Source organism: Anas platyrhynchos, chromosome 25, assembly GCF_047663525.1.
Source record: "Anas platyrhynchos isolate ZD024472 breed Pekin duck chromosome 25, IASCAAS_PekinDuck_T2T, whole genome shotgun sequence".
In the NCBI taxonomy this organism is placed as follows: Eukaryota; Metazoa; Chordata; class Aves; order Anseriformes; family Anatidae; genus Anas; species Anas platyrhynchos.
The window spans coordinates 4193478-4211399 of NC_092611.1; the positions used below are offsets into that span (position 1 = coordinate 4193478).

The 17922-nt window shown below is 42.6% G+C and overlaps 1 long non-coding RNA gene across 1 annotated transcript in view; it reads left to right on the plus strand.

Moving 5' to 3' along the window:
* LOC139999438 (uncharacterized) overlaps nt 1-15136 on the plus strand; it is a 32093-nt gene extending 16957 nt beyond the window's left edge. The window contains exons 2-3 of the long non-coding RNA XR_011804945.1: nt 9131-9255; nt 12273-15136. This is a non-coding gene — a long non-coding RNA (uncharacterized lncRNA). The remainder of the gene's footprint in view (nt 1-9130; nt 9256-12272) is intronic.
* Nucleotides 15137-17922: the final 2786 nt, after the last annotated feature.

Genomic DNA, 17922 nt, shown 5'->3' on the forward strand with positions numbered 1-17922 from the left:
TATAGATCAAGGCTTCTATGGGAATTCTGGAGGATGCCTTTAAGTTAGCGTGCATGTGGGGAACAAAATTATAGTGGTGATTAATACACCCATAAAAGAGAAGTGTGAAAGTGTGTTGCCAGAAATCCCGTAACATTAATGATTTACATATTTGCATCGTGCTTTCCTAAATTCCTCTCCAGAGCCTAATACAGAACTTCTCAAGATCTTTCTCACGCAGCTGCTGTTTGTTGCATGCACTACAAACTGCTGTGACATACCTGCAGCATTTTGATGAAATCACTGGAACCGGAATCATTGGTGGTGCAATTATGCCTTATATAGATGCTTTAATTACACCAGTGAGATGTTATGAGGTTAATTAATTGTTGCTTATTAAGCGCTTTAAGGCTCTTGAATGAAAGATACTACATATACGCAAAGGATGATCATTGGTTATTAACAGCAATGCTTTCAGCTCTTTTCAGGGTAAAAACAATTTATTTTTATTGTGAAATGTTAATTTTGTAGTCTATTTGGATCCAGGGCGTATTTCAGGTTGCAAGCCAAAACTTAGGTAGTGATGCACGCTCTGAAATTTGGCTTGTGGGAGTGGTCCCGTCAGTTTCTATCAGAAAAACAGGAAAGAGCTTGAAATGCAGCAGGTTACAGAAACCAGAGGAGGTGATTGCGTGGGAGGAGGTTCCTCAGCTTTCGGTAAAATTAGTAGGAAATGGAAGAACTCAGAGGAATGTTGAGATACTGGCTCTAATTTCATAATTTCAAGCCATGGTCATTGAACAGCATCCTTTTGTGTGTGTGCAGCAGTTGCAGTTCCTTTACCTTCAAAGCTGCCTTCTCCTATTTAGGCTTTTTCCTAAATATTTTCTGTATCAGCAGCAACTGTAGTCTTGCCTGTGGGCATGGCCAATGTATCTGTGCTGAAAACCAGGCTGCGTAAACTCTGGTATTTGTCCTGGCACTCTGTGCTATGTCTAGGGAGATATTTCATCAGTTCTCAGAACTTAATAACTCAGTGTGTCAAAATATGGGCTGTTCAATTACTGGAATTTCTTTACTCATTTCAGAAATCTCTCTGTTCCCTGTGCTGCTTCTTGCCATGCTTGCTCTTTCTTCTATTAAGGAAGAAATTTGTTTACTAATGGGAGGGGAGGAGGAGGAGAGAGACTTCTATCCTCTTGTTGCTTCCTGTGAAAAAACAAAGTGCCTCATACGGCTTGGTTCAATACCTGGATGTTCAGTGTTTGTCTCCGTGCCCGAGACAAACCTGCTTACTGTGGCAGTTTGCATGAAGGTTCTGCAATGCCTGAAAGCAGAAGGGATGCAGCCCAAAGAAAGCTGACCTGTCTTTGCTCTCTGAACCCTGTGCCAAGCCAAAGATGACTAATACCATTAAAATCAGCTGAGAGGACTGGCTCTTTCTGTCTCTGGAAAATAATTACTGAAACGGAAAACTACAGCAGCTCTTCAGGCTGTTGGTAAGGCAAACGAATCGTTGATAACAAAGGAATTTGTTGATAACAAAGGCAGGAATTGGACATGTCTACAGAAACAAGGTGTGACTACAGCTGCTGTAAGCCTGCACTAAAATGAAGACACTGGGCAGTGGGGCTGGCAGGGAGAGCCTGCAGGATGTTCTGCAAGGTGGTGAATGCCTCCAGCTCCTGCTGGCTTGCACTGAAGGGGCTGCTCAGGCTGAGGATCTTTGGATCTGCAAGGGAACAGAAGCAGCTACCAAAGGGTGGACTGGAACCCATGCAGCACATTTCTAAATTGCTGAGGCTTGTCCCAGTGTAAAATAACATGAGCTTCCTTATCAAGACAGCTGGAGGATCCCAGCACTAGAATGGCTGCTAACAGTTGCACAACTATTGAATGTGGTCTCTCTATATATAGCCTTTTATGAAACTCCCTCTAACAATGATGGTGTTTGTGAGAGGTGTATGACTGCCATGCTTCTGTTCAGGTGCTCTGTGTACTACATCATGAACACCATGGATTCACTCTGCATATACACATTGCCTGTGAGCTGCGTGCTTCATAGCTCCAAAGCTTCCTGGAGGCATGTCTTGCTCTGCAGGTGCTGTAGGGATGAATTTTACATATGCAAAGGATGTGTTCAGGAGCCCTGGACACAGAAATACCTGATCAAAGCTGCTGCTGCACCTCCAGAAACCCACAAAAGCATATGTGCTCTTCAGTTCTGCTTGAATAAAGTTTCCAGAAATAAAGAAAGAAAAAAAGAAAGGAAGAAAGAAAGAAAATCTGGCTAGGTAATCCTGTATAGTTGAAAGCTCTAGATAAAAGCATAGAATTTAGCAAGTTGCTTTGTTTTTCTGTTTTTGTTTTGTTTTGATTATCTTTTGTGGATTTCTTTGTTGGTTTTGTTGCTGTTTTGGTTTGATTTGGGTTGGGTTTTTTGCATCATTGCGCTTGTGCTGTGCGGTGTCCAGTTTGGGAAAGAAGTGCAACACGAAGAATAATCCAAATGACAGACAATTTTAAGAAGCATGGAAGGGTGTCTGGAAGGATAACTGGCTTTATCCCCTGGGAAGTTTTCGCTAATGGTAATGGGCCTGAACCTTTTCACAATGAGAAAATTCACAGTGAGAAAAGACCTAGGTCTGTTTTACAGATTGATGGTTTGAGGGAGCTTAATTTTGTATGAACTGGCTTTCTTTCCTGAGAATGAAAAAATGTAAGTTGGATATTCGAAAGCAGAAGTCATTTCTGAAGGTGCAGTATCTAGTTATGTGTGGGTTATAAGTCAGATACAGCAACTCTGATCAGGTAAACTTCCTCGGGGAAGGTCAGTAGCCATTCTTCTCTAAGAATAAAGCAGCTGGGACCATGGGGCTGTGGAGTACAACTGGAAAACCTAGATTTTTCTGCAAAATAGATTGCAATGATGATAAAAATAACCCATTAATCAAATCAAGGAAAACTCCAGCAAGGTTGCTATTTTTTTTTTTATATTCCGATGTTGCAGTCTGGATCGTAACAATTATTGTCAAGGAGACAGGGAACTCTGGCTTCAGAAGCAGGACCGGGAAGTTAGAGCAAATCTCATTGCAAAGCCTGCATACATTGAACTGCTCAGTCATATGAAACATTGCAAATGCTATGGCTGATAGAGAAGTACGTTTGACGTGGCTGATAGAGAAATATGGCTGAGAGAAGTCCATTTGTCTCAGTTACTGCTGCAGCCCAGAAATACAAACGCTTCCTGTGCTGCAGTTGTTTTGACTCAGAATAATCATTTTCCCTTCTGTGCTCCCTCTTCCTTGGACTCCGATCACCTGTCAGCCAAGGTAAGCTGCTAGGCAGAGGCAAAGTGAGGATGGCGAGGTGCCCATCTTTGTAGGTGAAAGACTATTTTATTAAATCTTTCTGGACAGTGTGTTTCAATTTCTGTTGCTCTAGGGGATCTGGAATCTGAGCCAGTCAGTAAAACAGGCCTCCTGCTCTTAGAGATGCCAGAAGCGATCTGCCTGTCTGCTGAGTGGAAATGATACAACCGTGGCCAAGTTTTGTGTTCCAGGCTTCAGCCCACGCAATTAATTTTCCCATTGTGATGGTGTTTAGAGACACAGCAATCCCACTGGGTGAGATGCTGTGTGGGTCATGTGAGACACCAAAAAAGCACACATTTTCAAAAGGCAAGACAGAAACACAAATTGTTTTTCTATGGATGAGTTTGCACGTAGTAACTTACTAACGCTTATAGATAAAACCTGCAGTACCTGGTTTACTATCTTACACATGAAATTATTTTCTCCTAATATTCAGCTCCTGCTCATTGGATTGACGTGATGGTAAAACTATCTGCAACATTATTTGCAGTCAGTATAAAACAGAGCCCACAACGTATTGTGGCAGTCTATTGTCTTGCTCCTGCTTCAGCTGCCTCCCCCCACCCCCCTACCTCATCTCTTTATTTTCCTGCTTACTCAGCAGGTTCTAAAACAGATTTGAAGCAAGGATGAAAGCAAACAGCCCTAAAAATGCTGACTTCTCCAAGTAGCGCACCCTGCCATTCAGGTACCCAGGGACAACCACCACCTTCCTAATAGCAGACTTTTAATCTCCTTCTAAAGGTAGACAGACGTAAAAAGGAAAATAATTTACAAACAGTAGTGCTAAAAATAAAATGCTTAGAAGAAAGAATACCTTATTTACCATAAAGTAGGCAACATACAGAACGAAGAGGAAAAAAGTGAAAACACGGTCCTTTTTCCCTTCCCTGAATATAGTATTTTTTTAAAGCTTTGATAAACCAGCCTTGTATATTAACCTCTCCGTGTGGGGACAAATGTAATATACAACCAGCTTCTGCCTCCCTCTGTCAGAGAGGTGTTTTTTTTTCCCCTTTGCTTGCAGGTAACTGCAGAGTAGCCCATCACCTCCCTGCTCCCTGGGGCTGTACAGTGCCAGCCCCAGTCCCCACTGCAGACGGGGCCATCCGCTGTGTCATGGAACAGAAAGGAGCTCTGCTAATCTACTCCACAGAAAAATCCTGCCAACTGCAGAAAAAATCAAAAGATTGAACTTAATGTTCATTTAATGTCCACACTTCTCGTGCCTTTTAGACCAACGCTTTCCTTCTCCACAGCACAGATCTCCCAGTTCCCATAGTCATTTAATTTTAATTGAGGATTGGGCTTCTGTACAGGTCATCAAATACTCTTCCATGAAAAGGAGCTTATCAAACCAAAACAGAACAATATGGTGAAGGTGGTTTATTTTTTCCCAGCTGGCTGAAGCACCAGGTAGTTCTGATTTTGCCTTTCCCCTGCAGGGTCAGGGCTGTCTGTGAATGGCCATCTAAAAGGAGGACTCTAGTCTCACCTGCCTTTGGTGTAAACTTGTCTTTGACACATCCTAAGTAAATAGGATAAGAGAGCCTGTGTTCAGCATGTAACAGGTACAGATGAAAGCAAAAGATGAGCCCTTTAAAAAACAAACCAAAACAAAAAAAAAAACAAAACACCAAAACCTCTCCTCCTGCTTTGGAATTCAGCGTTATTCTGACTTTCACAGCTGCCTGAAGGACCGGAGCTTCTAACATCTCAGTTAAAGAAGACACTTTTAAGCTTATTCACCCAGTAGTGTTTCTTTTAACTGCTTTCATGTTTTCCACACAAAATCTTGGGGGTTTATACATTGCTACATCAGCATTCTTACCTGTTTCACATCTGAGGAAACTGAGACACAGGAAAGGCAGATGGCAGATGACTTATTCACGATCATGTAACAAGGGCTGCGCATGTCAAGAACAACAAGAAAATGTCCTGATTTGGGGCCAATTAATGCAATCCTAAAGTCACCATATTTCCCTTAGTCGTGTCTCCTGGTATGGCAAGTCCAACCTGTATGACTGTAGGTAGAGTGTATGATTTATTCCCTTTCCATGGGGAAGATGAATCTGGGGAAGGTCCTGTAGCCCTCTGTGGCTGCTGGACAGCATTTCTTTAAGAGTAAAGGCTTGCCTTGCTTCTTCCCATTTGTTTGACTGTGACCTGTGAGGGACATTGGTCTGGGGCACCTAAAGGAGAGAGAAGAGAGGATGTGTCACTGTGACACATGGCTTAGAGTGCTATAAACCAGTCCTTGTTCTGGGCCTCTGAAAAAGGAAAGAAAGACTGTCAGAACTGGAGAGAGGGGTGGTGTGAGTGAGAAAAGAGGGGGCTGAAATGGTGGAAGAGAAAGTGAAGGGAAGAGGGCAAGGAAAATATGTGAGCACAGGAGGTTCAAAGACATTCTTTGGCTTCTTCTGCCTCCTGTGCCTGTGCTGGCTCAGCCAGTGCTGAGGCCATGAAGACCTCTCGTAATCTACATTTCCTTTTCCTCTTTCACTGGGAATGGAAGAGTCGTATGTTAGTGACCCTGCTCTCCCCCTTTCCCTCTCCATTTCCTTTCCCAGCAACGTCTCTCTGGGAGACACAGCCATCTGGCTGTTTATTGCAGCATGGGCTGAACTCTTAGATGTATCCTTTGGAATTTGGTCCTGGTTTTATGATTTCTCTATCATTCCTTTGCATTTTCTGTATGTCTCATTTGCTTCCCTCGAGCTACTGTTGCATCAGTGAACCCTGTCTCCTTGTATCCCATGTACTTTCACGTTTTCTTCTCTCCCCAGAGCTTCTCAACATTCCTGTTTGGTTTCTGCTCCTTTTATTCCATTTTTTTTTTCTCACGTTTCTCTGCTTCCTGTTAGCACAGGGAGCACCATCCCACTCTGAAACAGTTGACTGAGCACAGGCATCAGCCTCCCTCTGCTATAATCCCATCCATCCTGGGTCAAGACACTGACCTCAGAGGCATTGCTGGAGGCGGAAAGGGAAGATGCAAACGATTCCAGAGGAAGTTCAGCCTTGAAGTTCAGCACTGGGATAATGAGCAAGAATCCTTAGCCTGTCTCCCTTTGTGCTATGAGTAAAATGCATAGCACAGTCTGTTTAACTCCTTCACTTCCAGGAGCAAGCAACAATGCTGGTAAAGAAATAGGGAAACAAAAATGATCGTCTTCCATGGAAGTCTATCTAGTCTATACTTGTAAGATGGCATGATGTCCCAGGAATAAAATGGTGAAGTAGAAATCTGTCCTGGATGCTCTGGACTGTCATACTCCTTTTGTCATCTCAACCATAAAGCTGCTGCAAGCATATTTCTTGATGGACTTCTCATGAAAGAATGGATTGATGCTGTGGAATGAAATCTTCAGTCGTGTCTGGTGGGGAGATAAACTGGGAGTATTCTAGGGCCATCATTCTGTGCTCTCCGAGTAATAAAAGCTTTTTTGTTTTTATTTAATTCCTCCTGCCGTAACAGTGAACTTTCTGCAGTCCTTTGTGTGTGCTGGACATGATCAGGAGAGTGTTGAAGATAAAGCTGATGCTCCCTATGCCTTGACAAGTGTTACATGTGATGAGTAGCATGCAGGGGTGCTGTGCTGGGATCTGTGCCAAGGAGGCTGAATGGCCACTGACAGCTTCACAGTGGCAAAGGATGCAGACCCAGAATAATTAAGCAACTGTGTCTCATTGCAGCTCATGACAGTTTCCAGATGCTGCTGTAAGTGATTCCAGATGTGTTCTTCAGAACCTCTGGTTGTTGAAAGCATCCGTGTAGTGGGAGGGCAGGGCAACGTCCTCTTCCAGTGATGCATGTGCCACCACTGTCTATCTCCTTTAGACTCGTGTGGTGGGCATGGAGTCAGAAGTGTGCAAAAGTGCACTCAAAGGGCAAAGCCTTGTACATGTCCTTCCAGTAACTGTGTCCTTCCTAGAGCTCTCAGATGCTCACTGCTGTGCAGTTGACCAGGGCACAAAAGATTGTCTCTGTGTGTTGCCTTTAAAACCCTTTCCTTCCTTGTGCACAATTACTTTCAGGGCCCGCTGTGTCCCACAGTGAAAGAGGGGAGCTGGAGACATGCAGACCCAAAGGGACTTCGTGATATTGTGTGTAACGGCACAGGGCAGGGACTTTCTCTTGGTTATTCTCATGTCTGGCCTGATACCTCCCTCTGCTGTTCCTTGCCTGTTTGGCACTCAGCCTCCAGCTCTCCTCGGCTCCTGCTGAATGTTTTATAGCTGAGCTCAGCCCCTTGCGTGGTGCAGGTGGCAACTCTGCAGAAGCGGGGCAGTGAGCTACAGCAGTAGGACTCCACCTATACTGGAGAACAGGAAGGTGACCTCAAATGGAGATGGTGGGCTTGTTGTCCTGTGTTTGCACTGTGTTAGCACTGTGTTAGGCAGAGGGGTTCAGCTCTGGGAACCTCAAACTTGGGAGTGAGAAAGACTTCCTGGTACTGACTCCAGTGTCTTCTCCCAGTTTCCCTATCTTTAGAATAACAGCACCTGTCAATCTGCCTTCCAGGGCTGCATTTTAAGAGACTGATTTGCTCATCTTTGCATATATATATATATATTAATTTTTTTTTTTTTAAATGATACTTCATGCAGTCAGTCCCAAAGTTATTAAAGGTCTTCTGTTGTCCTTCGTGATATAAACAGTCTGAAAACAGTTTATATCTTAGTGTTTTTAAAGTAACAAATGTAGTGTTGTAATTAAGGGAGAAAATGGTAAGGAAGAAGACTAGCAGGAGAAATGCTTTATTTTTTCAAGTTCCTTCCCCCTTCTGTCCAAACCACCTTGCATGAAACAGGCAGGCAGTTTTGCCAAGGTATGTGCCCACCTTCTGACTTCTCCATAGGAGCTGTTTGGGTAGGAAAGGTGTGATAAGGGGTGAGGGTGTCCCCAGAGAAACAGAATAATGCTAGATTGTTAAACTGTAGTGAAACTGACAGTTTTTATTGCATGGTGATTCAGCATCCAACACAAGGGGTGCTCATCCCAGCTGGGTGCCAGCCATGAGAAGTAACTATTGCATTCCAAAACAAAGATAGCTACAATAATAATAACTGTAGGGTGGAAAAATCAGGCAAATGAGGGGTGGAAGAGGCCACATAGTGATGGTTTTGCCCATCCTGGTACAGATTTTCAGCTCGAATTCTTCAGCGAAACTCAAGGACGTTTTGCTCTTTTATTTTCTGACTTTTCCTTGGCTCGAGGTGATGCTCTTGACTCATCCTGCAGCAGGGAGGGTTGTGCTCGTGTGCTGGCGCTGAGGCTCTGCTCTGGAGCATTGCCATCTGGTGGCCGTCCCTTGGAAAGGCAGGGCGAGGGTGGGTGTGGAGCTGGCATTTCCCAGCCGAAGTTTGAATTTCTTTACCCAAAGTGCCGCTTGGCTCCGCCGTGGTCCCTCCGGTACGAGCGCTGGTGTGCGCAGCCCGAGGGACAGAGGCATCTGAGTACACGCAGAGATGGGTGTACTTCGTGAGAGATGAGTAATCCTGCTCGCTGTAAGAGTTTGCAATATTAAAACTTTTTAAATAAACACTCTCATAAATGCACAGAGCACTAAATGCCTAAAAAGCAAAATAATTACTAAAACAACAGATTTAAATGATAAATAAAATAAATAACAATGATAAATTCAAATGGTCGTTATATTAATAGTAATTAATAAAAGTGTAGCATTAGAAATCAAATGCCAAGCAGTCTTAATCAGCACTTAGAAGCTAAAGCTGAATGCATTAAAATTAGACATTAAACTTTTATTTTGTAGTGGCACACTGTTTCATGATGCCGTCAAATGAAGGCTCTGCGGATGCTTGTCTGAAGATGCTGTTTCACCAGAGTAACCAGAGCAGTTCAAGGACGCCTGGGTTGAACCACCTGGATGACTTTATGGTGCGTACTTTAACTCCACGAATGTATTGCTGTTGCTTGGTAGGGAGGGTGACCTGAACAACGAGAAGAGAAGGTTGGGCTGGGCTTCAGAATGCTTGGGTTATGCTTTTGTCCATAGAAGAAAGTGGACAGCAATTTTTTAAGACAAGACTGGGTAGCCCTGTCTGTGTACATTTGTTTGGAAACATACTGGTGCAACTTGACAATGCAGTAGCTGTTATGATAAAGGTAGCTATGACAGTTTGGTTTTTATACTGTGACAAACTGACTTGGACCACATAAATTGTAAATCAGACTGTGCCCAACCACAATTTTACAATGGTTTGGGGAAAATTGTACTTTGACTTAAAGCTGAAAACTGTGCATGGACTGAGTTAGAGTGAAGACTTCTAGGTTTTCTTTCTGGGACACATCTGGGTGTGATTCATGAGCTCATGTCTGCTGATTCTTCTATCCAGGAATATGGATATGCAGGATATTCCTGATATGCAGGAGCTGAATAGAAGGCTGGTAGTGACTTCAACAGGGACAGAAGAAAAAAGAGAACTAAAATTAGGCAAGATATTTTCTATAACAAGCATGGAACACTCATCCCAGGCTCATTTCCTAGCCTTCTGTTCCCCTATTGTATATGGCAGGCATCAAAGCCTGTATCTAACACGGCACTACTGTGAGCCTATTGCACCTTCTGAGTTTTAATAACTTCTTTGAGCAGAAGGACGCAGACATTGGCTACAATTTCATTTGGTCCAGCTGGTGAACCTGTCCTTGGCTTGTCAGGAGACAAGGAAAAAAGCCCTATTTAGCTGCATGGAGACCCTGCAGGGAAGGACTATGACACAAGACATCTGGTTGCATTTGGATTGTTGCCCTGAAAATCATTTTTATTTCCCTGGACAAATCTCATTCCTCATCTTTGCCTCTAATTCCCCACATGTAAAGAGAGTTGTGTGAGTTGTGAATGCTGTGAGAGCAAATGCACAAGTACTTGTAGGGCACCCAAATTCTGTGGTAATATGGTCAAAGAAAAGCCAACCAATAAAGAAAGTGATGAATAACACAGGCCAACATAAACGATTTCTTGGAAGTGTTACAACACAATTTTAATGACTCATGGTCTCGTGCAGTGTAAAATAACACCATAGTTTCTGATAGAACAATAGTTTTATATTGCATCATGCATTGTGCTCACAGACTTAGGCACAAGAAAGACAGTTTTATGTTTTGTACACGTATGCCTTCTGCCCCTTTGTTTCATAAAGATTTAAAGGGGGTTATTCCAACTTTGCAGCAAAGCCAGTGTTTCTTCCTGAAGATTAGTAATTAGATCCTGTGGCAGCACTTAGATATTTTGATGATGGGTCCTTTAAAAGCATCTTAGATTAGATAGTCAGATAGGAATGCATGATAATAAACCGAGCAGACAGGGCCATGTGCTGAGTTACTCGTTATCACTTCAATCCATGCTGAGTTGTGTGAACATGCCGACAATAAAAAGGGAAAAAAGTAAAGTGAGCTTCTTAAAAATAATCCTATTTTTTGCTCTCCATAATTGATTATATACATATGTCACTGTAGAACAATTCAGAAAAAAAAAAAAAAAAAAAAAAAAAAAGGACAAGGAATATATCGTTTTATTCTTGCTTCTTTTTTTTTGTTTTGTTTTGTTTTGTTTTTCTGACTTAAAAAAGACAACTTTGAATAGGTACAACCATGCTCTGAAAGCCTAAATTGCATCCTATTGAAAATTTTGTTATTAATGGACCCTGCGTGAAATACCAGCTCTGTTTCAGCTGACTTCAACTGGAGCTCTGCTGCCTCCAAACACAGGATTGGGCATTTATAGAGGGGAACCTGATCCCAGAAAAGCACTGCGGGATGCCATTCACAGTTATGATTAGAAATGTCCCAGGAATGTGTGGGGAAGGATGAGTGTACAGTCCGCCTTAGATAGTGGCAGCATGGTCTCTAGCTCTCTCAGAAGTGGCCAGATGGTATTGTCTTTTTTTCCCAGTGATTTTGATTCGATAAGGTCGTCTTTTCCATGTGCTCAATGGTAACAGCTCATTCACTCAGTTTGGCTGTAGAGGACCTGCAAGAGGGGGAATGTCTGGCTTGAATCTTTTCTGTGGGATTCTTTCAGGATTTACTGCCAACACCATTCCCCAGTGCTGGCATGCAACAGCCCAGCACAGTGCTCCAGCAAGCAGGGAACAACACACAGACACCACCCTGTAACTTTGTGCCTGAAGTCCAAATTCCCACTCCCATCTATTTCCAGGCTCTGCAACTGGCCTCTGGCAAGTAAAGAACCTCTACAAGAGGCTTGGTGCAGTAATTCTGAAGCTTTGAGATCATGGTACAAAGACCTAACATCACTGCAGGACTAATAAAATCATTACTAGGGTTAAGCTGGCCAACAAGTACTGGCTGAGTTTAATTCCTTCAGCTATTTGTTGGTTATCTGTGGATGGGCTTTGATTTTTTTTTTCCCCTGGTGTGCAGAGTTTCTGATTTGTCTGATATGCTTAGCTTTGAGCTTTCTTCACATCGAGCCCTAACCCAGCCATGGATTAACTGAATAAATCAGGCCATTTTCAAAAAGGATTTGCAGCTGCAAATTTTGCCAGGAGAGGGAGCTGTAGCTCCATGTGCCAACAGCTGCTGAAGCACAACTGGCGGACTACTTCCTAAAAGCTTTGGGTTCAGTTAGTCCTTTGCCTCTCTCTCGAGGCAGCTGCTGGGAAGAACCCTTGGTAACATTCAGGGTGGATTATTCTATTCGTTTTTTTTTTTTGTTGTTTGTTTTTTTTGCCAAAACCCAGTGATCTAAAAGTCACATCAAGTCTGAAAAGACTTCAAGTACTCATTTAAAATCAAAAATGTTTTATTATTACAGATAGTGCTTGACAGAAGCATCTTGTACTTTTTTGATCAGTCTTTTGGTGGTTTGATTTCTCAGCAGCCAGGTCAGAGTTTATCTGACAGATGTGTTTGTATTTCTCATAACAACTCAGGAAGCTGGTGCTTTAAGAACAGAGTCAGCACTACAAGTCTTGCAATGAATTATTGAGCCAGTGTGTATTGAGCCAACGGTGCTGAGGTCAGAAGAAGCTACCGGGTGAGGTTCTCTAGATGGTTTTCTCAGGTAATCCTGTTCTGAAAACACACTTGCAGAGTCAGAAGTCACACTGCTTCTAATTCCTAGGATTCGCTTGATAAGTCCTGTATCTAATCAATACATAGTGTATTAATTTTGAAGGAAGGGGTAGATGTAACAGTCCACAGGAACAAAGAAGATTTTCCTGACCACAGAACAGGAGAGGTCTGGAGTCAGGGCAAGGGACATAGAATTAAGGTCAAGAAAATACAGAAGCCAGGCAAAGCCAGGCAGAACTTGTAACTTGTAACTTGTAAGCTTGAGCTTGAAGGGTTAGAAATATGGTACAAATAAATTGGCATGGACTCTTCAGGCAAAAGGAAGAATTGCATGCAGTGGGAAGTGAGACCCTCACTGGGAATTGAGGCCCTGAGGCCTCTGAACACTCCATGTGCAAGGTTGCTTTTTTCAGCTGTACACATATTACTCCAAAGAGCCATCTAAGCAGACAAGCAACAAGAAAGGTGAGGGTGTAATGCAGCTTTCTGAGGGTCATAGGGCTGGCAAGTGGCAGAGGCAGGAATTGCACCCATGAGTTTGCAGACAGCATTGTGCCTTCCTAGGGCACAGCAGTGATCGTTTATTAATTGTTCAGTTTAGCAACAGACCCATTATCTGTCTTTCCTGCTTTCAACTTCTCCACACCCTCCATTCACCCAGGATCTCGAACTACAACAAATTCTCTGCGTTGTTGGAGAAGAAAAGTCTTCAGAGAGACTCACAGCCTTAAGTGTAATGGAAACATTTGCTAATGAATGAGCCCTCATTATATGTTACAAGGAAACACTTAATTGACAGTGGCCACCGGATAACAGGGTTTAATTAATAAATCTAGGTGGCGTCATGTACACCACAGGAAGGGATTACAGGGGTTAATGTGTCTGTCTGTCGGACTTTTATGGAAGAGTCATGTTGCCTGTCTTTTAACATGAATAACCCGCGTGTCTGCGACCCAGCACTTCCAAAAGGGAGGGTCAATCGGTTATGGGAACACAGCAGCCCAGTCTGAATGTTTGAGTGTGGGTTGGATGGCACCCGAGGCTGAAGCAGACCCGAGTTAGATTTGTTTTTTCAGCTCTTTAGGCAGCATCTGGGTTTCTATGGTGCTATCTATTCTAACCACACACACCACCCAGTGTTTGACAAAGTCATCTCAAACTTAGCATTTTAATGACTGGTTCGTTAGTGCCTCAGACAGACTGCCAGCACCCACCACAACAATACGAGCAGCTTTAGCAGCAGGATATGAAGAGGAGGGATTCTCAATGGATGGATATTAATACCTTCATTGAAAAGTTAGGGAAGTTGTGTTGACCTGCCTCTCCTAATAGAGTGACTCCATTTTTGATGGGAAGCAAGACTCTGAAGATCCCATTGCAATCTGCCACAGAAGACAGGTTGCTGTGATTCTGACCTGCAGGCTGGTCTTCATGTTTGCAGTGTAGTGTGAAAAGGTCAGAAAGAGTCCAGGACTTCTAAACAGTCTGTCCTCTGATAACATTATCATCCTCTTTTATCTGCATGTATTTAGAACAGTTACATGTTCTCATTTTAGGGCTGAGATCATTTGTTTGTAAATTGGAATGGGCAAAATTCACAAATCCCACCTGCCCAGGAGCACTCCATCTTCATCCACTCTGCAGATTGCTTGAGAGCTAGTCACCAGCTCCTCAAAAACCACTGCAGAGGAGACAGAAAGCAACAGCTGACAACACGTACCTTTGCCCAAGAGACCTATATCTCCTTATATAAGTTGGCTAAGCCCTGTGGAAGCAAACTTAACCAGCCTGATTCATACCAGCCCACGATCCGGACTCCGTGTCTGCTATTACTTGTGTACTAAGTGACAACGGGGCACTAGATGAACAAAGCTACCCTCAGCTTGAAGTAGTGCCTCCGTTTCTCTTGAAGAGAGCCCTTTGGAGCGTGGGAGAGATGTTTGTGCTCAGACATGGGAGCATTGTGTAGCAATGTAGCCATACCAGTTCTGCTTAGAAAGGAACAGAAAACCATTTATACTGATCTTCAACTCCCCCAACAACCATTTGTGGCTTACCACTACATCTTAAGTCCCCATCCTTTCACCTGACTGAGGCTGTCATTGGCATGCTGTAACTGCATATACAAAAACAAAACAAAACAAAAACAAAAACAAAAACAAAACAAAAAACACTGGGAGTTTAAAGGGGAACTTTTTACAAGGATTCTGCTCTAAGCTCAGAGCAGGTCTTGTTAAGAAATTATCTCAATTCAGCCAAGAGACAATGGAGATCTAATTAGCTGTAATTAACCTCAAGCTTTACCTCATCTGGATTACAAGACAGATTTTTATCTAGTATCAGGCAGTTTAGTCCCATTGCAGGCAAGAGAACAGGATTAATCAATGTTAAACTTCAAACTGGATCCTGTTCACAATCCTAGTATTCTGGGAGACCACAAGAGTTTTCCTGCTCTTGTCTGCAGAAAGATAGCAGCTAAAGCCAAGTGTTAAGTGGAAGGCTGTCTACCTTTGTAGTGAGGCAGGAAGTCAGACATAGCATTGATTTGGCCAATGCAGGTCAGAGCAGCAACACAAAAGGGAAGGCACGTGCCAGGCACTGGTGGTAGCTCTCTGCCTCCTGGCGTGTCTTCCCCAGCCAGTTCCCTCCGTGCAGTATCATTCAAAACTCCTCTCCATTCTGCTAAGGGTTCTATTTACTTCTCAGCTCTCATACCTCCTTTCACGTTTCCAATGCTTACATGATTTCAGATCCCCCGTCTTGCTTTCTGGTAAGGCGTTCACAAGCTCCTTCAGTCATAGGCAAAGCTAAGACAGGAGACTGTCAAGCTGGAATGGACTGAGAGCAGCTGTAAGCTAGGTGCTGCACACGAAGTTGATCATCTACTTTTTTTCTACTTAGGTCAGCTCTGCTTATTGTCATCTAGTGCAAAGCAAAGTTTGGAATTAGTTTCACATTAAAAGTAATTCACATTAACTAATCCACTAGTTAATTAGTTAATAGTTAATTTAGTTTCACTAAATGTGAAACTGCTCAAGCAGAAGTGCCTGCTAGCTGACTATTGCCCTCTACTGTCAGCTCCTTTGCACTTCAACTGCTCACTGAATCGCCCCCCCACCCCCTTTTTTCGAGGCAGAAATACTGTATGTTTCCTTTATATGCTATTTCTTATTCTGTTGTATAGAAGAAAGTACATTCCATCGTTCCATCATTCTTAGAACAGACTTGTCTCACTGTGAAAGAAGAAGCTGAAGTAGGCTGTTTCACTGGTTTTCACTAACAGGCTATGAAATGGTAGAAATAAGTTGAAAATGTCACTATTAAAAGTTCTGATACCTTTATTCTTTGGTTCAGCTGAATCGTTTCTTTCTGCTGAGTCCATAGAAAACATTCTATAAAATTTGACTCTTCTTTCATGTCATTACACATACCCAGTTTAACATTTCTGTTTTTGTAAGTTCATAGAATAATAGAAATCTATTATTCTTCCCTAAATGTGAGAGCCATGACTTGGGGGAATAACTTTTTCCTTCAACAGAAAAAAAACAAAGAATAGAATGTAGAGAAAAAAAAAAAATAGGGACTATCAGAGTACTTCCTGGCACCATGTTATATTTAGTCAAGAGCTTTCTTATTGACAACAAGGATCCATAGCTGATGAAAGCAAGACTTCATATGAAGTAGTAACACTGCAGAAACCAAGTCTTAAAATACTTTTTCCAATGCTAGAAGATATAACATTTAAAGTCTAGAATTAAAAAAAAAAAAAAAGACTTTATATAAGAAAGCATGATGTAAACCAGAATGTCCTTACCGTAAGATCTCAGACCTTTTTTCTTTATAGTGTTCTTTTAGTCTAGTATTATGCAAACATAGTCTATATATATTCTTTTCATATTGACCTTACTTATTTTAGTAACCAAAACACTTTGCTTTTAAATTCTAAAACCAATATTGAGCTGTTACTACAACATAACCAATAACCTCTCCCCGTAGTATAGTGCAGAAGACACTTAGCACAGTGACCCCTGATTAGTAATTGCACATGGGAATGTAGGGCAGTGGGCGCACTGCCTTTCTACCTTTCTTATAAAAATGGGAAGATGAGGTTATCTTTTTTTTCTTTTTTTTTTCTTTTTTTTTTTTTTTGTAGACAGCATTTTTTTTACTTCTTTTTTTTTTTAAGGGGAGGATTTTTTTAAGCTAACAGGTAAGTGATAGAAAAGAAATACCTGCTAATAGACGGTATGATGGAAGGTTTTTTCCTAAGGAAGAATGATACTGCCCCAGCTCTGGCAAGATAACAACAAAATACTAATATAAAATTAGAAAACAAGATGAAGCCAGGCTATGAAGAATTTTAAATGTAAAGCACTAGTGTAACAAGCAGAAATGCCTATGGGGTAGGAAGAAATGTTAACAGCAGGTTGGTAGCAAAGCAGTGGACAATGAGAACACAGATAAGGAGTAAGTCTCAAGGCAGAATCTAGAGAGCTTCCTTCTGTATTAAAGAATTTCTTCAATTGCTGTTGTTGCTGTCTACAGCAAGCTGGAGAGTGAAATTTTACCTACCTTAGGATATTTTTGCAATATGTAGAAGGGGAATGAGAACAGTCCTGGCTTGCAGACAAGATCTGCGCAATCTGAGCAAAACACTGAACGAAAGACACTGCGTGATGGTGAGTTAGCACCTACTATCAGGCCTGAGCCTCCCAAAAGAAGACAAGTCCTCAGCAGTAGCCGCCACGTGAAGATGCTGAGGCCTACTGGAATGCCACTGGAAAGACTGTCAAGAGCACTTTTGAGAGACCTGGGCATGGGAGTGTGTAGAGGGGAGAGGAATGACAGCTCAGTGCTGCTCATAAAGCTGAGATTATGGCTGGGGAGAAAAACAGGAAATCTAAACTTGGAGATTCCCTCTTAAATGCAATGGGATTGGAAATATGACCTAGCCGTTTGATGTATTACTCCCCCAGTTACCCTGATAACACAGTAAAAGCTCTGTGGCTTAACCAATGGCACCAGGGTCTTAACAACTATGTGTATTTTAATGTCCTAATTATACTGAACGGCAATTGAATTATAGTTGATTTCTCACTGTTCCTCAACGGGTACTAGCTGCTTTGTCTGAACCCCAGGCTATGGGCAGGGCTTGTCCCCATGGGGCACATCCAAAAAGCTCCATCTGAAAACATGCTGTGGCAAACAGAAGGGGAGTGAGGCAGAGCCCGTGACTGTGGAGGAGAGTGGTGGCACCACCTGATGGATTGCACATTCCTGCAAGTGCCCTGGCTGCTGTTGTGCAATCCTGAGTGTGACAAACTTGCTTCCAGAACTGCACTGGTGCAGACAGGCCAAATCTCTTAGGAACAGTCTCTGAAGGATTCAGAGTAGGCTTGAATGAGCTGGGGCTGATGAACCTAAGCATTCTGCAGGCAGCCCAGTTCTCTGTGCTGAATCCCCTAAATGCAATGCTCCTGAACCCTTGGAGGTGTGTGCTGATTCCTA